This window comes from Peromyscus eremicus, chromosome 13 (genome assembly GCF_949786415.1).
Source record: "Peromyscus eremicus chromosome 13, PerEre_H2_v1, whole genome shotgun sequence".
Taxonomy (NCBI): Eukaryota; Metazoa; Chordata; class Mammalia; order Rodentia; family Cricetidae; genus Peromyscus; species Peromyscus eremicus.
The window spans coordinates 50,654,534-50,678,096 of record NC_081429.1 but is presented as its reverse complement, the minus strand read 5'-3'; the positions used below and the strand labels follow the sequence as shown (position 1 = coordinate 50,678,096).

At 42.6% G+C, this 23,563-nt stretch overlaps 1 protein-coding gene across 1 annotated transcript in view; it reads left to right on the top strand.

Moving 5' to 3' along the window:
• Fam117b (family with sequence similarity 117 member B) overlaps nucleotides 1-23,563 on the top strand; it is a 70,955-nt gene that overhangs the window by 13,673 nt on the left and 33,719 nt on the right.

Below are 23,563 nucleotides of genomic sequence, written 5' to 3'. Positions count from 1 at the left end.
GATAGGTTTTGATCTAGACAGGCAGTCTGCATGTCCTTATTGGTGAGCTAAGGCTATTTGCTTTTTAAGGTTCTTGAGACATACTTACTGATTTCTGTAATTGGTTTCTTAGTTGGGTTCTTTTCTTTCTCCCTTATTTATAGGGATTTGCCTGTACTATGTTGGACATGATTGTTAGTTCTCATTTGTACATCTATTCCTCTCATGAAATTATTCTTTTCTGTGCTCTTCAAGATTGAATAGTATTCCTTCCAACATCTCCAGCAGTACTGCTTTAGTTTGTGCTTGCCATGAAATGTCCCTACTCTTCTCCCAGTTTAAAGGTTTATTTGTTGTGTGCATTGCAGGAGATCAGAGGCTAACTTGCAGGAATCTGTTCTGTTCTTTCACCATATGGGTCCTAGAATCAATCTCAGGTTGGCATGCAGGCTCCTTGGCCCACCGTGAGCCTTCTCACCAACTCCCTTCCCTTAATTTTAAGACACTGTGCCGGAGGGGAGTGGTACAAAGTAAACAGCCATTTGGTCACAAGGTAGTTTAGGGAATGAAAGCAAGCGGGGTCATTTCATTTGAGTGTTCTACTCTGAGAAATGTTCTCGCTGTCCTTATTCTGCTTGCTTTTAGCGTCTGGAGGCATTTGGAGGTAATGGTTGGTGAAGAGACGGGTGAAGTAGACACCTAGTACAGCTGAGCCGCAGTGAAGAGTATTGAGTGACAGTTCACAGTGATTACAAGGAGGCCAAGCAGAGTGTTGTCAGAAGAAAAATTTCTGTCCTGTCCTGTCTTCTGTGTATGCTCAGCAAGTCAGTTCTAATTGTTTTGTTTTGTTTTGAGAAACATCGTCTATCTTAGGGTTTCTCTGAGTTTGAGGCCAGTGTGGTCTACAGAGCGAGTTCCAGGATAGCCAGAGCTGCAGAGAAAGAGTGTGTCTCAGAAAACAAATAAAGCATTGCTTATTGTAGCAGGGGTTAGGGTGGGGAGCCCTTTTATCTTTTAAAGAAAAAAGTACTTGCTGTCTTAGGGTGTCTTATTGCTGTGAAGAGACACCATGACCACAGCAACTCTTATAAGGAAAACATTTAATTGAGGGTAGCTTACAGTTTCAGAGGTTCAGTCCATTATCATCATGGTGGGACATGGCGGAGTGCAGGCAGACATGGTGCTGGAGAAGGACTGAGAGTTCTGCATCATGATCTGTAAGCAGCAGGGGGAGACTGTGTCCCACACTGGGGGGAGCTTGAGCATATATGACCTCAAAGCCCGCTTGAGTATGCATATATGACAAACTTCCTCCAACAAGGCCACACCTCCTAATAGTGCCTCTTCCTATGGGCCAAGCATTCAACACATGAGTCTATGGGGGCCGCTCCTGTTCAAACCACCTCGCTTGCTTGTCTGTGTCAGTCGTGTAATACTTGTGGGTGGTCTTTGTTTCAGTGCCATAGTGTCACATTGTTCTCTTTTAGTCGTGGGAAATACTAGTGTTGAAAAAAACCAAGAGGATAAAGTTTGCTGCTGCTGAGTTTCTGTAACTAAAGCAGAAGATGATTTCCTCCTAAATTCTTTAGTTTGTCTTTTTTCTGGAAGCTATTCTGTTAATTGAATCAAATTTGAATTATAAAAAATTATTCCTGGAGATATTTTGTCAAAGATGGGACATAACTAAGAAAAAGTTCTTTATATTGTTTTAGATGGAATTTTTAGGCATGTCATTGTGAAAGTATTTTCTTAAACCATCCTCCAGAAAGACGAAAAAACAAACAAGCAAACCCAATACTAGATGAACATTGCCATTTTGCTTGTTCTGGAGAGGGTAGGGTGAGTGGTGATGTATAGCTCTGTAGCTCAGGCTGGCCCTGACCTTATGATCTTTGTGCCTAAAGTGAAGGAATCACAAGTGCATGCTGCTTTGTGTGGCTTCCTTCCCTTTGAAATCTGTAACCACTGAATGCCTTATTGGGCCAAAAATCGGAGCAGTGTTAAAGCAATTGCCTCGTACGATTTCTCTGATTCTTTCTGTTGTTTGCTAAGGTGGTGGTTTTCCAGGGCTATGGTTGTAATTGCCAGTCCAGCCTTTAAACTCAGTAGAGTGATAGTAGGATTGGGGAAATGTCTGAAAAACCAAGAATGGATAGATCTGGTGACAAGATAAAATGCTTTCCAGGATTCTTCTACTGAATGATTCATGTAAGTGAGGTTGGCCTCGTTCTGAACTACTCTCTAAATTCACAAGTATTTACTGAGTACCTGTTAAAGTAACAGTACTATTAGGTTCCCACTTTTGTTGTTGGGAAAACAAAAGACAAAGTCTCTTCTCTCAAGGAGTTTACTTTCTAACCCAGGGTTTTTTCCTCCAGAATACTAAGACGGAATCTGTAAGCCACGAGGCACAAGGGCTTCTTTTTAACCAATTCCAGCCAATTCTAGGGAAGGACTGTGGTAGATTGTGTGTCCATCCCAGAATCAAATTGTATACTTAGAAGGATGACATATTATTAGTAACTAAGCCTGGTCCTCTGCTTGCTTTAGAAATTTGACTGCTCACCTTTGAAAGCTTCAGAGAGGGTATGGTGAAGTCCTTCCCCCTTTGCCTTTCCTGTTGTTCGGCACAGAGCAGGGAGTTTCTCTTTAACAATTACAGCTTCTATTCCAGCCGCTCCTTGGCTGCATCTTTAAACTTGCTTAAGCTCTTTCCCTCAATGAGCTACAGTATTTAAAAAAAACTTACTGCTCATTTTCACTGTATCTGAATTCTATCCTGCCTTGAAATCTCCTCTGCCAAATACAGTTGATCCAGGGTTAATTAAACAAGCACTCTGGTTTCTGACATCTAGAGGGTGTCTTCGAACATGTCACCTGAAGATAGAGGGAGTACTGCAAGTTTGGTAGTAATTTATATGTGTGCTTATGTGTGAGTGGGTGCATGGGTTTGTGGAGGTATGTGGAAGCCAGAGGACAACCTCAGGTGTCCACCACCCCTTTTTTCGGGGAGGGGGGGAGTGCCTCACTGACCTGGAACTCACCTGATAGGTTGGGTGGCCAGGTAACCCCAGGGATCTACTGTCCTCTACTTTCCTGGAGCTAGAGTGACAAGTGCCGCCCACACCCGGCAGTTTAAGTATAGGTAGATTCCTGTTGCAAAGCTAGCGTTTTGCCATCTGAGATCTCTCCCCAGCGCGATTAAAAAAAAAAAATCACATTTTTAGCTAGGCATTGTAATATATGCCTATAACCTCAGTCATAACAAAGGAGGCAAAGGCAGGAAGGTCAGGAATTTGAGGTCAGTGTAGGCAACATAACTGAGTTCAGTCAAGGACAGCTTGTTTTACGGAAGTCTGCCGCAAGCTGAGCGAACAAAAAGATAAAAGACATTTCTTCTTCCTCGGTTGAGAATGTACACTTTTATTGGTAGATTAATCACAAGTAGTAAAAGTCAGTGTCCTAGTTAGTGTTAGTCAGTTGAGAAGGCTGTCTGAATTGTAGGATTGCCTGGATCAGATTGGCCTATCAGCACGCAGGGGCTTTATCTTGATAATTGCCCTAGGAAGGCCTAGCCCACTATGGGGGAACCATTCCCTGCGCTGAGCATGGGATACATGTTTCTATTTGTGTAAATTGTCAACATGTATAGTTGTGGTTTCTACAGTGTATAGTTGTGAAGATTCCACAATGAAAATAATAGGCATTTTAGTGTAAATAGAAAATTATATTAAGTATACATTTGTGCTCTAGAAAGTATTTCCCTGGCACCACTCAACCTGCAGATTACTAAGGTAATAGGAGAACTGTTAAAAAGAAAAAAAATGTAGCTGTGATGCTATAACTGTATCTGCAATGTCTCCTAAGGCACATGGGTGACTACATGTGTGCATTGTGTACACACACTAAGGAATAAATGTTAGTTTAATACTTAAAGGGCCAGCAAGATAGTTCGGTGGGTAAAGTTGGCAACCATCCAGCCTGACAACTGGAGTTTGATCCCCAGGACCACATGGTGGAAGGAGAGAAATGACTCCTGCAGGTTTTCCTCTGACCTCGTGCATGTGCTGAGGCAAGCATGCACTGTCATGTGCACACACATGCATGTGCATAAACAGAGATAAATACATTTAAGAAATTTAAATCCTGTAAGATTTTAAAATGTTTTGAAACATATGTCAGGTTCTATATGTACCCTCTGTAATAGGCAGGTTCCAAACAGGAATCTAGTCTAATGAGTCTTAAGAGACGTACAGACTGCCCTGGAAGTTTAAGTGTCTTCAAAGCTGAGACCTGAAGAACTGACATGAGGGAATTATTTGGGGGGTGAAGCAGAATGTACCAAGGGGTAAAGGCAGAAAAGAGCACCAAAGAAATCAAAATCTGGGCAATGTGATCACACCACAGAGAGGAAAAATGGGCATTCCCACTTTCTATGGCCAACGGTGCAGCCATCTACATCCGAGCCCTCTGGTACAGATACCTTTTCATCAATGATGACATTTTTTCCCCATTTTAGTCACAGCGGCCAGGTATAGTGGTCCATGCCTATACTTCAGCACCTGGGAAGCAGAGGCAAGAGAATCAGGAGTTTAAGGTTAGCCTTAGCTACACAGCAAGCTAGGGGCCAGCCATAGCCATATGTACTTATTTATGACTACTTTCTTGCTACAAACAGTGACGGTAGTTTTAGAGACTATAAATGAGTTATAATTTAAAAAATATTTATTGTTGGGGGCTGGAGAGATGGCTCAGTGATTAAGAGCACTGACTGCTCTTCCAGAGGACCTGGGTTCAATTTTCAGCAACCACATGGCAACTCACAATTGTCTGTTGACTCCAAGATATGACACCCTCACACAGACATACAAGCAGGCAAAACACTGATGCACATAAAATAATAAATAAATAAATAAATATTTACTATCATGTCCTTTCCAGCAAAGGTGTGTTTTTGTTTTGTTTTTTTTTTTTTTTTTTGTCTCTTTTCGAGACAGGGTTTCTCTTTGCAACCCTGGTTGTTCTGGAGTTCTGGAACTCATTCTGTAGACAGGGCTGGCCTTGAACTCACAGATCTAATTTCCTCTGCCTCTTGAGGGCTAAAATTAAAGGCATGTGCCACTATGCCTGGCTGAACTTTTAAAAATTTTAATAGGATGGCATACTGTCTATAAAATTATATACCTTTTAACTCTTTTTTTTTTTTGCTTTTGTTTCTTGTTTTTCAAGACAGAGTTTCTCCGTGTAGTTTTGGTGCCTGTCCTGGATCTCACTCTGTAGACCAGGCTGGCCTCGAACTCACAGAGATCCGCCTGGCTCTGCCTCCCGAGTGCTGGGATTAAAGGCGTGCACCACCACCGCCCAGCAATTACATCCTTTTTAATGCATTTTGTACATGTGTTTCTGTACAGATACATGTGTTGATGCTCATGTTCATGTGTGCATGTATGGAGGATAGAGGACATTGCTTGATTGTCCTCAGAAACGCCATCCAGCTTGGCTTGCAGCTCACAAATTAGTCTAGACTAGCTAGCCAGTGAGTGGTAGCAATCCTCCTGTCTCTGCCTCCCCAGTGGTTGGATTGCAAGCTGTGCTACCATGCTCAGCATTTTTACATGGTTACCTGGGGTCAGACTTAAGTTCTCATGCCTGTAAGGACTGAGCTATCTTCCCATCCCAAGTTAAACACAGAGTTGGGAGTGAGTTGTTTTTTTTTTTTTTTTTAAACATAGAGCTACTTCTTTGGCATGAATTGTATTTATTTTACCCCTGATCCCCTTGTGTGTGTGTCCGTGCATGCATGCATGCATGCGTGTGTACATGTGCCTGCTTGTGGAAGCCTAAGGTAAATGTTAGGAATCATCCTTGATCATTCTTGCGCCTTATTTAATGAGGCAGGGTTTGTTTATGAAAACCAGAGCTCGCCAGTGTGGTTAGTCTTGCTAACCACTTGCTCTAGGAATTCCATCTTTACCTTCTGAGGCTGGAATTACAGGTGGGTGGCCATGCCCACTTGTCATTTACATGGGTTTCTGGGGATGCAACTCGTCCTCATGCTTGCGTAGCAGCACTTTAACCACTGAGCCGTCTTCCCAGGCCGTTTTACTTTTTGAGATACAAACTTTGTTCATTTTTGCTGGAATTCTGTTCTCTATGTATGCATCATAATTGAATACATATTAAATATATAAGAAAGAGGTGGCAGGAAATGAGGGAGGTATATGTGTAGCTTAATATTTGAAATTATAACACACTTTGTGTGTTATAGCAGAGACAATTCTAATTTTTTAAAAATATTTTTATTTTATTGCTTATTTGTTCATATATATATATGCATATGTTTGTAGGCACCCTCAGAGGGCATTGGACCCCCTGGAGCTGAACTTAAGGTGATGGTAAGCCATCTGATTTTGGGTGCTGGAAACCGAGCTCCAGTCCTGAAAGACCAACATGCCCCTTAACTGCTAAGTCATCTCTCCATCACCTAACTAATTGTGTGTGTGTGTGTGTGTGTGTGTGTGTGTGTGTGTGTGTGTGTGTGTTGGTGTTGGGGGGGTGGGGGGCATGCTGTGGTGTGAGTGTGGAAATCAAAAGACAGCTTTGGAATCTGTTCTCGTCCACCTCTTTATGGGTTGCAGGGATCAAAGAAGTTGTCAGGTTTGTGCAGCAAATGCCTTGGCCTGCTGAGCCATCTCCCCAGCACCTAAGTCTTGGTTTAATTTAAATTTTTATAAGTACTGAAAAGACTTCTACCTGTGTGTGGTGGGTCAAGCCTGTAATATTTTCAAGGCCAGCCTGGTCTGTCTAGTGAGTTTCAAGCTAGCCTGGGCTACAAAGTGAGATCCCCGTTTCAAACAATCCAAAGAAAATCCTAGGAATCCAAAAGAAAAGACTGCTATAATACCTTCCTTTTGTAGAGAAGGAAGCTGGAAGTTCAGAGAGAAGCCGCACACCCAAAGCTAAGAACTGCATTCAGTAATTAGCAGCTTGGGGGAGTTCCTTCCTTTCCTCTTATTTTTCCCTTTTTCTTCCCCCTCACCCTTAATTCTTTTGGATTATTTTTGAGACATGTCTATCGTGTAGCCTAGATTGACTTTGAGCTCATTCCTGCCGGAGTGCCCCGCCATGCCCCGCCGTGCCCCGCCAGCTGAGGGGTTGTAATCTAGTCTGGTGACAAGCCTGTGTTTCACTACAGTACTCTACTGCCTGTTTGTAGGCACACCAATGGGGAGGTGGGAAGGGTAGTCCCTGGCAAAACTGGACAAGGTTCAGATGCTGTGTTAAGATAAACCACTTTTAAAATAAATATGTTAATTATTTTCCTGTAGGCATCCCACCGTGTATAGATTGTATACTGTTTTTGTCAGAAAAAAGTGAAAACTGTAAGAGCAACCGAAGTACTTGGTAGTGATGGTCGAGGGAAACAGTGTTAGGTGGTATGGAATAGTCCGGGGAGAGAAACAAAGCCTTAGGTGGTATGGAATAGTCCGGGGAGGGAAACAAAGCCTTAGGTGGTATGGAATAGTCCGGGGAGGGAAAGAAAGCGTTAGGTGGTATGGAATAGTCCGGGGAGGGAAACAAAGCCTTAGGTGGTATGGAATAGTCCGGGGAGGGAAACAAAGCCTTAGGTGGTATTGCATAGACCGGGGTGCTCTCCCTCAGGACCTTTGCTTCTCATCTCTCCAGCTGAGCCAGTCTTCAGTTACTTTAGCTGCTCTCTGGTTTCTGTTCCTCAGTCCTTTTCAGATGTCATCTTGTCCTAGCCTTCTGTAACTTGTGTGTGAAGTGTCAGCCCCACACAGAATGCTTCTCCCTCCCTGTGCTGCTGTGTTTTGTGTGTTAGCACCTGGTGTATTTGTTGGCTTCATGGGTCTCACGTCCTCTGTTAGAGCAGAAGCTTCCCAACCGCAGAGACCTTTTTCTTCTCTTCACTTCCATATCTGTAATAGATGGTCACTGAATGAATGTCATGGAAAAGAGGCAACCCTGAAGGGTCAGTTGGGAAGGCTGGTCCAGGTTGGAGTGCACTCTTTCAGTGTGTAAGGCGGGCAGTTCTCTGCAGGTCACACAGGAGAGAGAGTTGAAGTGAAGGGTGTGGACATTAACATGTACAGTATCGTGAGTACACTGGCTGCCTAATTCTGAAAGTGCCTCTTGAAGTATGAAACTAAATGCTTTGTTGAAATTGTGCATATTGTGTATTTTGTTCCTTTATTATCACTCTTTGAAAGCAGATGTTAACATACAGGTTTTTTGAATGCTAATGAATCTGTTAATTTCAGTGTGTGTGTGCTTTAAATTTTATTTTAAATTTTTTGCAAGATAGAACACAGAAGGAGGCCTTGGCATACTAGGGTAGTGTACACTTTGACTATAGTTGGCTGAAACTGCTCGCTAGAGGGCTAAGTCCGCATGTCATTGAAAAGCATTTCCTCTTACTGTTGGCTTTACATTTTAATTTAACGAGAAAAACGTTGCTAATGCCTGTTGTACAGTGACGAATTAAGGGCGAGTCATTCTAGGTGTGGCACACCCTGGTAATCTCTTCTGTGGCTGAGGCAGGAGGATCACAAGTTCAAGGCCAGTCTGAGCTACACAGCACCTAGGGAGCTAGCACCAGTTTTTTGTTTTTTTTTTTAAGTCAGCTTGGGTGGCTCACATCTGTGAATCCCAGCACTTGAGAGGCTAAGGCTGGAGGATTGCAGCAAGTTCCAGGAAAACCTGGTCTACATGTGAATTCCAGACTAGTCAGAGCTGCATAGCTGGACTGTAGGTCAAAAAAACTAAGCCAGAACAATAAAAGGGCTGGTTGTTCTAGACATTTTAAAGCTTTTGCTTCATTTCTTTGTCTTCATAAGCAACTTTAAAAAGATTACCTTGTAACTTCTTTTTCTTTGCCCTTCAGACTAACTAGCCAGTGTGAGTTCTACCTGATGACTTTATCTTGAAGTACAGTGCTCTCTACATGTTAGGAGTTTCTCTATTATATTTGTATATGCACATGTAGGTCACTTACATATATGGGATATCTTTTATTTATTCTTTGACAATTTAGTACATGTAAACAATGTATCTTGGTCATATCCATCCCAGCTCCTCTCTCTCCCACTCCATTCCCCTCAGAAACCCTAACACACCCTTTTTCCTTCACGTTCTCTCCCCCTTTTTGGGTAGCTTACTGAGTCCATTTAGTGTTGCCTGCTGGAATGTTGCCCGTTCTTGTGTAGGTAACCACATCTGTAATGAGTTCTTGAGCACAATGGCCATGCCATGTCCAGAAGATAGCATTTCCCAGTATGTGTGTGCGTGGGTGTGCGTGTGTTCTCTTAGGGCTGAACACCCAGAAGTTACTTACTCTGAGTACTTGGATCAGTTACGAGTCTCTGCACGAGCTGCTGACACTGCAGAACTTCAAAACCTGCATAAGGTCAAGGGCATCTCTAATCCGTGTAGCGAAACATAAATATTTAGAAGACAATTTGACAGCTTGTCCATTTAACAAGACGACAGCAGAATTTTCCCAGCTATGGCCTATGACCTTCTCAGCCATAGTAGGATTTTGACCAGGTTTAAAGTACCAGACATGAATCCTGTCCTGTGGAGCAGGCCCCAAACAAATCCAAAAGTGGTTGGTTACTCCATAACTTCATGTCACTCTGTTGTACTGATGGACTCATCTTACCTGGCAAGTTGGTATTGTAGAATTCAGCGTTTGCTGCTGGCTTTTCTGTTTAATTGTCACAGCAACTCAGCAAAGCAGTACTTTCTCCTCAGTTCTCTGTTTTTGCTTCCCGTAGCTCTTGCCACTCAGTACACAGAACTTTAGGCACACTCGTTCTCGTGTGTAAAAATGCTCACTAACTCTCCATTTATCACCCAGTAACTGTATCAAACTGAACTAACCATCTAGTGCTTGAGCCTGAAACAGGGAGCAAAATCAGTCAGTTGCTCGTCTCTGTCTCTCTGTCTGTCTCTCTGTCTCTCTGTCTCTCTGTCTCTCTCTCTCTCTCTCTCTCACACACACACACACACACACACACACACACACACACTCTGTCCCAGTAGACTTGGAACTTACTGTGTAGTTGCTATCAAGTTTCCCATTTTTAAAGATTTTTGGATCAAGTGCCCCCCTCCCCTCCTCGGCTCTCAGTTGGTCTCACTTCCCTTTTGCATTATCCTCACCTTGACTGTGAGTTGGACCAAGTGACTCAATTCTTAGGAAGGTTGTATCTTCAAATAATGAGCTGTTGCCTCTGAGACTAAGTTGTGAAAAGGTTGTCTTGTTTCCTTCTCTCTTATCTCTTTTGTTTGTTTGTTTGAAGACAGGTTGACACTGAAGGATTTTGTTCATCATAGTAGACAAATTCTCTTGAACACAGACTACTGTGTAACATCATACCATCCTGAATGTACCCTGTCTTGTCTGATCTCTGAAGCAAAGCAAGGTTGGATGAGAGAACAAAATTGTTGGTATAATTCTTCTGGAATTTGAGGAAGATGTGCGTGAGGGCTCAAAAAGGAGCGAAAGCTGTCCTAAAAACTGATGTCTGTTCTGTGGATGCGGAGAGTGTAGCAACACTAATTTCAGTAGCATGGAGTAGCACATTTGCTAATGAACAAGGTGATCTGACTAAGACAATGTCAGGGAGGTGTTAAAGGTACCACTGGGCTTCTTTTTGATGCTTATAGTGAAATGCAGGAAGTACCCTGTGAGTCTCTTTCTAGCACTGTGGACATGCCATTCTTACAGTATTTATTATAATGTATGTACTTAATTATTCTCACAGAGCTGTGAGTGACCTTTACACTACTGTTCTACATCTTGCAGTTGGGATTATCAGTGATAGAATATAAATGCCTAAAGATACTGAATGTTATGATTGTTTACACCATTGTATCATCAGTACCTATAAGAGTGCTCATAACAGCCGGGCGGTGGTGGCGCACACCTTTAATCCCAGCACTCGGGAGGCAGAGCCAGGCGGATCTCTGTGAGTTCGAGGCCAGCCTGGTCTCCAAAGCGAGTTCCAGGAAAGGCGCAAAGCTACACAGAGAAACCCTGTCTCAAAAAACCAAAAAAAAAAAAAAAAGTGCTCATAACAGATGCTTAATAAAGATTTATTGAATTAATTGAGTGTCCTAGTTTCTTTTCTGTTGCTGTGATAAACACGACGACCAAAAGAAGCAGCTCAGGGAGGGAAGAATTTATTGCAGTTTACACTTCCAGGTCACAGCCTATCATTATGGGAAGTCAGGAACTGAAGTAGAAACCATGAAAACTACTTACTGGCTCACTCTTTGGCTCATCATACTCAGGTAACTAGATTTCTGTCCTTTTTTTTTTTTTTTTAAATAAGAAGCCAGAAATACACACTGGAGAAAAGACAGCATCTTCGATAAATGTTGCTGGTCAAACTGGATGGCTTCATACAGAAGAATGTAAATAGGTCCATACCGAACACCTGTACAAACTCAACACCAAATGGATCCAAGACTTGGTGGTGGTTTGAACAGGAATGGCCTCCGGAGGATCATAGATTTGAATGCTTGGTCTTTAGGGAGTGGTGCCACTTGACAGGGATTAGGAGGTGTGGTCTTGTTAGAGGAAGCGTGTCACAGGTGGTGGTTTTAAAAGCTCAAACCAGGCTCAGTGTCCTTGACTTCCCGCTTCTTTCGGATCCGGATGTAGAATTTTCAACTCTGGCAGCATGTCTGCTTGCATGCCGCCATGTTCCCTGCCGTAATGTACGAGACCTCTGAAACTGTAAGTAAGCCCCAATGCTTTCTTTTATTTATAAGAGTTGCTATGGTCATAGCATCTTCACAGCAATAGAACAGCAACTAAGACAGACCTCAGCATAAAATAAATACATTGAGTCTGATAGACGAGAAAGTGGGGACTACACTTGAACTCATTGGTACAGGAAAAGACTTTCTGAACAGAGCGCCATTAGCACAGGCACTAAGATCAGCAATTACTAAATGCAACCTCATGAAGTTGAAAAGCTTCTGTGTGACAGAGGAGACACCATCCAGGCAAAGTAGCAGGCTACATAATAGGAAAAGATCTTTAACAATTACACATCTAATAGGAGATTAGTATCTAAAATATATAGAAAAATAAAACACCTGAACAGTAAGAAAACAACCCAATTAAAAATGTACAGAACCAAGCAGAGGGGTCTCAAAAGATGAAATACAAAAGGCTGAGAAACACTTAAAGAAATGTTCAGCATCCTTAGTCACCAGGGAAATGCAAATCAAAACTACATTGAGATTTCATTGCACACCATTCAGAATGGATAAATTCAATAAAACAAATGGCAGCGAATGGTGGCGAAGATACATTGCTGATGGAAGTGCAAACTTATACAGCCACTATGGAAATCAGTGTCATGGTTCCTTAGGAAGCAGGGAATAGCTCTACCTCAAGGTCTAGCTATACTACTTGTCTTAGGCTTTCTATTACTGTGAAGAGACACCATGACCACGGCACCTCTTATAAGGAAAACATTTAATTGGGGCTGGCTTACAGAGGTTCAGTCCATTATCATCATGGTGGGACATGGTGGTGTGCAGGCAGACATGGTGCTGGAGAAGCAGCTGAGAGTTCTGCATCTTGATCTGCAGGCAGCAGGAGACTGTCACAGTAGGCCTAGCTTGAGCATATAAGATCTCAAGGCACGCCTCCATAGTGACACACTTCCTCCAACATGGCCATGCCTCCTAATAGTGTCACTCTCTGTGGGCCAAGCATTCAAACACATGGTCTGTGGGGGTCATTTCTATTCAAACCACCATACTACACTTGGGCATATACCCAAAGGATTCTGTATCTTAGGACAGAGACACTTGCTCATCCATGTTCTTTGCTGCTCTGTTCATAGCAGCCAGAAATTGACAGCAGCCTAGATGTTCATCAAACTGATGGATAATGAAAATGTGGTGCATTTAAACAATAGGCTATTATTCAGCTGTTTAAAAAATGAAATTTGTGTGTTAAGTGGGTGAAGCCAGAAAAAAACCATCCTGAGTGCAGTAACTCAGACCAGAACAGATAAGTACTGTGTGTTTTCTGTGTGGACATTAGCTTTGAAGGCTTCAGTAAGCTGCTGCAGTCCATGTAACCACAGCGGTTAGATACCTAGTAAGGGACTAGTTGGGAGGGGAGGACTTCCCAAGGAAGGGGACACAGAACACAGTCCATGTAACCACCGGAGTTAGATACCTAGTAAGGGACTAGTCAGGAGGGGAGGACTTCCCAAGGAAGGGGAGGCAGAACACAGTCCATGTAACCACAGCGGTTAGATACCTAGTAAGGGACTAGTCGGGAGGGGAGGACTTCCCAAGGAAGGGGACACAGAACACAGTCCATGTAACCACAGGGTTAGATACCTAGTAAGGGACAAGTCGGGAGGGGAGGACTTCCCAAGGAAGGGGACACAGAACATATTGTCATGGAGAGACTGAGTTGCGGGGAGACTGGAGAGGGAGGGTTAAATTGGGGGTGATGGAAGAGAGGGATAAGGGAGGAACAACTAAGACCAAGGACCATCTGAGGGTCATATGGGAAACTGCTAATGTAGAATCTTTTATATATATGTGGAGTCACCAAATAATGAGGAAAACGATGCCCCAACTTGACATCTTATGTCACCAAGTGAAACCTCCAGTGCTAGGAATGGATTACATCTAGCTGCGTTGTCATCCAAAGGGGCCCCATGGAGCCCCCAGACATCTCAGACTGTTGTTAGGGCTATTGGTTGCTCTCTGCAAACTGACAGTAAGGCCCTATTGCGGAAGCCAACACTTAACGTATCTTATTCAGCACAGAGAAGCTCGTGCCTAACTGGAGACTGCCCCCCATGAGTAGCCTTCATGGTTCTAGAAGGTACTCTGTACACTACCAGAGGAGAAAGGTAGTCATAAACCCAGCTTCAGACCCTGACCACAACTGTGACCTGCCTGGGAGATACTCCGGTGCAGTGAATACAGATGTTGTGGGAGGAACCATCCACTCCGATTGGATTTAAGAACCACTCCTTGGGATGGATCTCATTGGCCAACGGTACTACAGTGGCCAAGAACCTGAGGCTGTGTAGGTCATGGATCTAGGGGAAGAGCTAAAGGAACACAGCAATAAGATAACTCCTGACGACACCCCGCTATACCATAGATCAGTGCCTCGCTCGGCCACAGTTGAAGAAGCTGCTGCTGCTTGCAGTAGATGGAACCTAACTTAGAGACCAACAACTGGACAGTGGGCAGAGTGAGAGAGTTTGCAGCACTCAGTCCTAAATGGAATGTCTTCATCAAATCCCACCCCCTCATGGCTCAGGCACCTGTGCATAAGAAGAAATGGAAAGATCGTAAGTGAGCGGTGATGGATGACTTTAAGGAAACGGTATCTTTTAGCTGCAGCAGCACCTCAGCATGTACAGGCTCACTGAGATCAGCAACATGCATAGACTGAAGCCTGACAGCACCTAAGCATGTACAGACTTGCTGAGGTCGGCAACATGCATAGACTCAAGGCTGACAGCACCTAAGCATGTACAGACTCACTGAGGTCGGCAACATGCATAGACTGAAGCCTGACAGCACCTAAGCATGTACAGACTCACTGAGGTCGGCAACATGCATAGACTCAAGGCTGACAGCACCTAAGCATGTACAGACTCACTGAGGTCGGCAACATGCATAGACTGAAGGCTGACAGCACCTAAGCATGTACAGACTCACTGAGGTCGGCAACATGCATAGACTCAAGGCTGACAGCACCTAAGCATGTACAGACTCACTGAGGTCGGCAACATGCATAGACTCAAGGCTGACAGCACCTAAGCATGTACAGACTCACTGAGGTCGGCAACATGCATAGACTGAAGGCTGACAGCACCTAAGCATGTACAGACTCACTGAGGTCGGCAACATGCATAGACTCAAGGCTGACAGCACCTAAGCATGTACAGACTCACTGAGGTCGGCAACATGCATAGACTCAAGGCTGACAGCACCTAAGCATGTACAGACTCACTGAGGTCGGCAACATGCATAGACTGAAGGCTGACAAGGTCCCAGTGCTGAGAGGGAGAAGTGGACAAGGGCTTTCATTCCTAACCAAGAAGCCAGCTACAGTTGATACCCATTTGCAAAAAGGGAAAATTAGTTTTCTGCAATTAGATATCACTGGTATATTAACCAGACTTCAGAGTCGGCCCTAGACCCAGGAATATTTGGCCAACACAAAATGAGCTCTGGTATTTTTGTTGAGTGTTTGTCTCATATTGTTTTGTTGGGGCTTCCTTTTGTCTTATGGGTCTTTTCCTTATATATTTTATTTTTTAAAAAATTTATTTATGTATTTTTTAAATATGCCTTGGTGTTTTGCCTGAGTGTGTATCTGTGTGAGGGTGTGTGATCCCCTGAAACTGGAGTTACAGACAGGCTTGAGCTGCCATGTGGGTGATGGGAATTGAACCAGGGTCTGCTGGAAGAGCATCCAGTGCTCTTAACTGCTGAGCCATCTCTCCAGCCCCTCCTTGTGTATTTCAGTTTCTGGTTTTGTTTATTTGCATTCATTCATTCTTGAGACAGGGTTTCTCTGTGTATCCCTGGTTGTCCTGGAACTCACTCTGTAGATCAGGCTGTCCTCAAACTCAGGGATTTGCCTGCCTCTGTCTGGGATTAAAGATGTGTACCACCACCTGGCTTAGTATCTGACCTTGTGGAGGTTTTTTGTGTATGTTTCTTGTTTGTTTTTTAAAGACAAAGCTAGAAAGGGTGTGGTGGCATTGGATAGGTGGGGAAGATCTGGGAGGAGATGGGGGAGGGGAAAAGCATGATAGAATATGTTGTTTGAAAAAATGTTTTCAGTTAAAAATTGTGTGCGCGCACGTGTGCGTGCATGTGCACTACAGTGTACATGTAAGAGTTAGAGGACAGCTTCAAGGCGTCTGGTCTCTTCCACCGTGTGGGTTCTAGGGGTCTGACTGATATCCTCAGGTTTCACCTTTACCTGCTAAATGATCCCTCTGACTGGCCCTCAGTTCTTTCTTATACAGCTGAGGCCCACCTGCCTAGGGATGGTGCCACCTACAGTATGTTATGCCCTCCACATCAGTCATCAATCAAGACAACAATGTACAGACATGCCCACAGGCCAAGCCGATTGAAGCAAATTGATTGATTTGATTGATTGATTGTTGTTTGTTATACAGAGCCTCTTTATGTAGCCCTGGATGTTCTGGAACTTGATCTGTTGACCAGGCTGGCCTTAATCTCACAGACAGAGATCCTTCTGCCCCTGCCTTCTAAATGCTGGGATTAAAGGCATGAGCCACCATGCCCAGGTCAAAGCAGTTTATAACTGAGGTTCCCCCTTTCCTGGTGACTTTAGGTTGTTTCAAGTCGACAATAAAAACTAAGACATGACCTCATGAATCTCTAATTCAAGGTATCAATGTGAGATTTAAATGAAGTAATGTGTGGAAAGCAATTAGACGATGCCTAGCAAGTGTTAATTGCTCAGTGTTGGTTGTATTCAGCTATTTGTTTTGTTCTTTATTATATAAATTTTATTTATATAATTTATAAATTTATAAATTTTTTTATTATATATATATTTGTCTTTGATTCATAGAAAACTACAATGAATAAAACAATTCCTGAAGAGGAATGTTTGTTTATAGTTTCGGATGACAAATTATAAGTCATTTGAATTTTGAAGTAGGAGAACTTGGACATGAAGATACTTTTGTTTCTGGCTGTGATGGTGAAATTGTCTCTCCTACGGTAAACAGGGAGCAAACTGGACAAAAGATAGGAAGCAGCCGTGTGTTTGTGAGTGTACAAAACAGCTTATTGTAGAGAAAAATGGAACATGCTCAGGTGTGAGAGAGAGCAGTGTTTAAAGGGACTGCTGGGGAGGAAAACTCTGGAGGGCTGAGTGGTGACAGTGCCCAGAGAGACCGTTGTGCCAGTCCACATGCTCAGGTAAGCTTTATACTGTCTGAAAGACTTGGACAGACCTTTTAATCCGAGGAGTGATGAGTCAGCTGTTACACATTACACAAGAACCTGTGGGAATGAGACTCCCGAGAGGAGCAACGCCTGTAGTGAGGTGAACTCCGATTGCTCTGGACTTCTTCCAGAGGACACAGTCAGACTGCAGTGCGTGCAGGGGCTTCTCAGAACATGTTGCCTGATTCGATTGATGAGATAGAAATAGGCTTAAGGGAGGTAGCAGTGACTGGAAGAGCTAGACCAGGTGTCACAGAAGAGGGAGTTGCATAAAAAACTCAATCGTCAGAAGAGCCTCCTTCAGTCTTTCCTAAAGGAGTTATGTGGACTCCCTTGAGGCTGGACAAGGAATGACCCGAGGGACCTCTACATTGAGTGGTTTTCCCAGCTGGGTGTGGTTTGAACACTGATCAGACAGTAGAGTCTCTAGGTGGACCATGCCTTGAGAGTAAGGTTAAATCTAGAAAAAGGGTGACTCCCATTTTTATTTCCTTAAAGTAAGATCAAAACAAGCTTTAAAAGATCAAGCTGATCTACAGATTTTGTAACTGACTTTCAGAATAAAGCCCAGCAGTCTTTACAGGATGATAGAAAAATCCAGATATATCTGAACAATGTTTGGAATCTAATAAAGCAATTTATTCAATGCAAGAATATGTGAACTATAATGAAGAGATGGTAGAATCAAAGGAATAAATGAAATTAGCAGGCAAGTTTTATTTAGGGGTGTGTGGGTGGGTGGGTGTGTGTGTGTGTGTGAGAGAGAGAAAGCTAGAGAGAATATGAATATGAGAAGAGTGTGTGTGGAGCTCAGAGGACAACTTTGTGGAGACTGATAAAAAAATCATTGAACATGAAGGCATAATGATAGAAACTACCTAAAAAACACAGAATAAGGACTCAAACAATATAGAATTGTACTTCCAGAAGAAAGGTGGGGAAAAAGAGAATTTAAAAAGGACGATTGAAAAATTTCACCTTTATAAAAAGCTAACCTAATAAGATCATTGAAGAAGCTCAGTTAATCCTGAGAAAAGAAAAACACACAGGAGATCATTTAACGCAGATTGTAATCAAACAGCTGAGAACTTGTGATGGATAAAAATAGCTAAGAAAAGATGACAGATTTCTTGGCAAAACCAAAATAAGGCAGAAAACAGAATGGAATATTTTGAAATGCTAGGAGGTAAAATTTTAAATCCATATTGAATACTGTATATGTCATTTTTCATACATGGGAAATAAGGGTGGCTCTTTGTGGGGAAGGAAAATGGTATCAGGTGGAAACTTACCTTACAAAGGAATAAAAGGCACCAGAAGTAGCAGATGAGTGAGATACACATATTTTTATTATTATTTGATTTTTTTATAAGGTAATGGCTTTATTTCAGACTGATACTGGGGCTCTATAATGTATCCATAAGATACATGACGACAGCCATAGAAAGGACAGAGCAGTGGTGGAAATACACAGTCTTAAGAGCCTTATGTTGCATGCAGAGTGATATGATTTAGTGGAAGATATTCTGTGATAAGGTAAATGAGCACATGGTAAAAAGCTCTAGAGCAATTAAGCAAGACTTCAAAGAAAAATAAAGTTAGTGTGTCTGCAGATGTTTAACTAGCCAAAGTTATGAAAAGGGAGAGGAGGATCAGACAGATGGGACAGAGAAAAAATAAATAGCAAGATGGTAGATTGATATGGCTATATTAATTGGTCTAAACATTTCAATAAAAATACAGATTATCAACTGGATGTGGTGATGCATACTTGTAACCCTAGCACTTGGTAGATGGAAGTCTGACAATTGCGAGTTTTAAGGCCAGCCATTGTTACATACTGAATTTGAAGCTAGCCTGGGCTACAGGACCCTGTCAGGGGAAGGAAAGAACAGACTTTAGGAATATTACCAAGGAGAGAAAGGACCATTTCTGCTGTAGTATCCCCCGAACACCCTGTATTAGACGTTCAGTCCTAGATCCAGCACTTTAAATTATTTTTATTTTATGTGCATGGATGTTCTGCCTACATGTTTGTTATGTGTACCACTTGTAGAGAGAGGTCAGAAGAGGGCATTGGGTCCCCTGGAACTGGAGTTAAAGGTTTTTGTCAGCCACCCTGTGGGTGCTGGAAATTGAACCCAGGTCCTCTGGAAGAGCAGCTAGTGCTCTTAACTACTGAGCTATCATAGAGGATGGCCTGTTGGAAATTTGGGGGGTAGGGTGGGGGCTGTTAGGTTTACTTACAGTCCTTCCATTTTTACACTTGAAAAGTTTTCCCTCTTTTCTAAACAAATGTGTCTACCCTTTCTACTTGTTGATTTTGTGGGTAATAGGAGTTATAAAGATATGCAGATCTAACATAGCAAGGGCCACAGATCTTGTGTAAAGGAATATCTAGAGGACATGGTTTCAGATGCTGTGCTAGTACCATTGAAGTTACAAAGAACCAGTTTGTCTGGAACTGGTAGTTGGGAGCTCTGAATTCCAGAGCCCAAGGCATTGATTGAAAATTTCAGTGCCACACCTTGCCATGCATAGTCTTTTCATAGGCTTTGTTTCTAAAGAACAAGTTAAGCATGTTTGAGCCATTGTTTGGATTTACTTTGAGTAGAAAAGTGTCTGAATTTATTGCACACACCTGTTGTTGATGGAAGACACATTAGAAGACATTCTCTTCCCTGCATATCAAGTCCACCACGTTTGGGATAAGTGGCTTTTCCTCATAACTAAGAACATTAATTTCTTTTGCCCTGTTGGCCATTTACAGAGATACTTTTATATGTCAGTGTCTTAGCACTGGGATGAAGCAGAACTACTGCTTTACGCTGTTGCTGTTGGAGAAGCACAGGACCTTTCCTTGATTCACATTGCAGCAGCACACGGGAGTGGGTGCTTTTGACCTAGCTTTTGTTTCTTGGGTTTGGGTGGCTGTTAAAGGAAGATTTTCTAGAGGAACGACTTCTGAACTGAGATTAAAAGGTGAACATGAATTACCCAAACTAAAGAAAGGATATGAGGGTGGTCAAGCAGAGAAGACCTGGAGGCGTGGCACACACTGAGGACTGCCGCTGACCAGGCTCAGAGGATCGAGGCTGCAGACAGTCTGCCAGATCGGAAAGGGTCTTGTCAGCTGTCAGAGGCTCTTCCTCACTCTGGACGACCTTATAAATACAGCCTTTGTTCACTGACTCTTCTTTTCTTCAAGATTCCCTACCCCCCTCTTCATAATTAGTTAGGGCAACAAATTTGTCAGTTTTCAGAACTCGGACTGAAAGAGAATAATGACAAGGTAGGTGTATAAACTGATCTCAGCAGGCTTTGACTTACTCTTTATATTTTCCAGGGTTTACCATTGCCCTGTAGGCTTTAGTCAGTGTTTAAATGAGTGCTTTAAGGGAAGGGTGGGGTTCAAAACAGAAAATACTCAGTGTTTTACAAGTTTTAAAGAAAGATCGATCGATCGATCGATCTGTCTGTCTATCTATTTATTTTTTTTTTTTTTGAGACAGGGTTTCTCTGTGTAGTTTTGGTGCCTGTCCTGGATCTCGCTCTGTAGACCAGGCTGGCCTTTAACTCACAGAGATCTTCCTGGCTCTGCCTCCCGAGTGCTGGGATTAAAGGCATGCACCACCGCCACCCAGCAAAAGATTTATTTTTATCATTTTAAATTATGTATATATTTGTGTGTCTATATGGAGTGCAGATTCCTATGGAGGCCAGAGGCATCGGGTCCCCCTGGAGTTAGAGACTGCCAGAGGTGTTTTCTGGGACTTAAATTCAGGTCTCTACAAGACCAGTATGTGCTTTTAACTACTGAGCCACCTCTCCAGTCCCCTTGAAAGTTTATATATATATATATATATATATATATATATATATATATATATATATATATATAGTATTTATTTGCATGTATGTGTGCAGTTCTTGCCTTCTACTGTGTGGGTCTTGGATCAAACTCAGATCTTTAGTCTTGGTGGCAAGTGCCTTTACAGGTTGAGCCGTCTCATTGACCACAAGAAAATGTTTAGGATTTTACTTGTGACCACATGTAACTCTTTGTGTGATTATAAAATAATAATTCCAATGATCTGGGTGGTGGGTTTGGTAGAAGTTAACTCTTGGACAATTGGAAGTCCTTGACATGAAACCAGGCCCATTTGTAAGGCTATTTTGATTAGTGTGCTGACGGGAACTGAAGCAGTGACTGGTCTGTGGGTGAAGAAGTGTGCCAGACATCTTTGATCTGTTCGACTTCCCATGAATATACACAGGTTTACATAATTGTGTATGTTCTTCTTGCCCCTCGATGAGACAGCTAGCTGCCTTGCAACTATCCCAGGTGGTGATTATTTAGTTAGAACATGTATGAACATGTGTAGTTATTGCTTTTCATTTCTCACAGTAATTCGGGTACGTATTTTCTTGAGTTTATAGACAAGACCTTCCTGTTGAATCAAAAAATATGCTATAAGAGGAAGTTGTATGTACATGGAGAGATAGAGGTAGTTCTTTTGGATTTTTGAGACAAGGTTTCTCTGTGATAGTTAACTTTTTACAGCAGGCGTTGCTTTAGTGAAATTATTGCCATTGGGAAAGCAAATTATTATCCGAGACATAGGTGTTGAAGCAGCTCTTGTGATGATCACCAGCACAGCTGCCACAACCGTTGTGTTAGTGGAGATGACTCCCCTGTAACTAAAACTTCACACTTAGTTTTCTCACACATACATGACCTTAACAAGAGCAAGGGACTGGCCATTATGTAAGACGTATTGCTAAATGGTCTTATTAAAAAACCCAGAGCCAGATATTGGGGTAAAAACTGAGAGAGCAGAAAGAAGCCAGCCATGTTCTTACTACTGGGAAATCCTCAGCCCAAAAGAGCTACTTCCTGTATACCCACGCCTCTATGCCTTTCTGTTCTACATCTCACTTCCTCTCTCCACCCAGCTACATCACTTCCTGTCTGTCTGTACAGCCCTCTAGACCTCTATGGTTAGTGCTGGGATTCAAGGTGTGTGTCACCACACCTGGTTCTGTTCCCAATGTGGCCTTGAACTCACAGAGATCCAGATGGATCTCTGCCTCCCGAATGCTAGGATTAAAGGCATGTGCTACCATTGTCTGACTTCTGTGTGTAATGTAGTGGCTGGCTTTTTCCTCTGATCCTCAGATAAGCTTTATTAGGGCGCACTATATTTTGGGGACACTATATCACCACACCGTTATGTAGAACTAGAGTGATAACATTGTTAATATAATCTTACATGTTTCTTTGTGCCCATTTGTATGTGTACTTTCCTTCTCTCTTTCCTGTTAGTAGTAAATGTCTCTCTTCTGTCGTCCTCCTTCCCATTCACCTGTCTCATGTGTTCCCTGTGATGTCATTCTTAGGATTTGCCGCCTTCTTACTCTGGCTGAGTCCCTTCAGTCTGGAGGGTTGTCTTACTTGTGATTCTGAAGAAACCCTGGTTTTGGGTCACACCGTGGTCAAGGGTTTGGGAGATAAAAAGCAGCTCAGTTCTTGAAATTTACTGTGAAGTTGCAGTTTGAAGCTGAGTATTGGCACATGCTCACTGTGTTTTCAGAGCTGATGCTGAATCCTGTGTTGTTGTTTCTTTATTCTAGTCATGTCATCTCGTATTGTCATCTAGTGCTTTGGTTTGCTTCTGTTTTTAAGATCTCTGAGTTAGTAGTTACTGTTACAACAGTGTGTTACAGTAAATGTCTTTACACAAGCTCACTGCTCTGGTCGATTTGACACTTCTTAGACTCTTTGTTCTAGTTCCTTCTTTCTGTGATATTTTCCTTAAAAATAATTCTGTCAGAGATTGTAAAGTCATCTTTGTCTGATTATCAGTGTTTTATCCTTTGGATGTGGGTGTACATGTACCACAACAGATGTGTGGAGTTGGAGAACGACTTTAGGGAGTCAGTTTTCTGTTTTCAGCATGTGGGCCCTGGGGTTAAACAGGTTGCCAGGCTTGGTGACAGATGCTCTGCTTGCTGAGCCATCTTGCTGGCCCAGGGCATCACAGTTAAACTGTTTTCTTATTCCATGAAGTTATCTCGGTATCTTCAGTCCCTGCCCTCTGCTTGGAACTGTTCCTCCTTTTCCTCCTGTGTGCCTTTAAGGGGGTTTTGTTTTTTAGTCTGCAGGAGTGGATAGTTTCACCACGGTGTGTGTGTCTGGATCCTGCTTCAGTTTCATTCTGAAGATCATGTCTTTCATCAGTTCCGGAAAACAATTGTTATCCTTTTGAACATTATCTTTCTTACTGCTTTCTCTTCTTGAATTTACATTTCATGCACATTGTAACAACTGTCTCATTAGCTTCCCTCTTCCACTTCTTAAGTTCCATTTGTATTTTTATTTCATGTTTGTGTTATCTGGTTGAGTCATTTTTTTACATCTCTCAGTTCACTAATCCATTCTGTTAATCCTTCCCCCTTGTTTTGATTTTTGGTGTTTGTTTTCAGACAGGAGCTTACTATATAGTCTCTGCTGGCCTAGAACTTGGTGCGTTGCAGTCCAGTCTGGCCTTAAACTCCT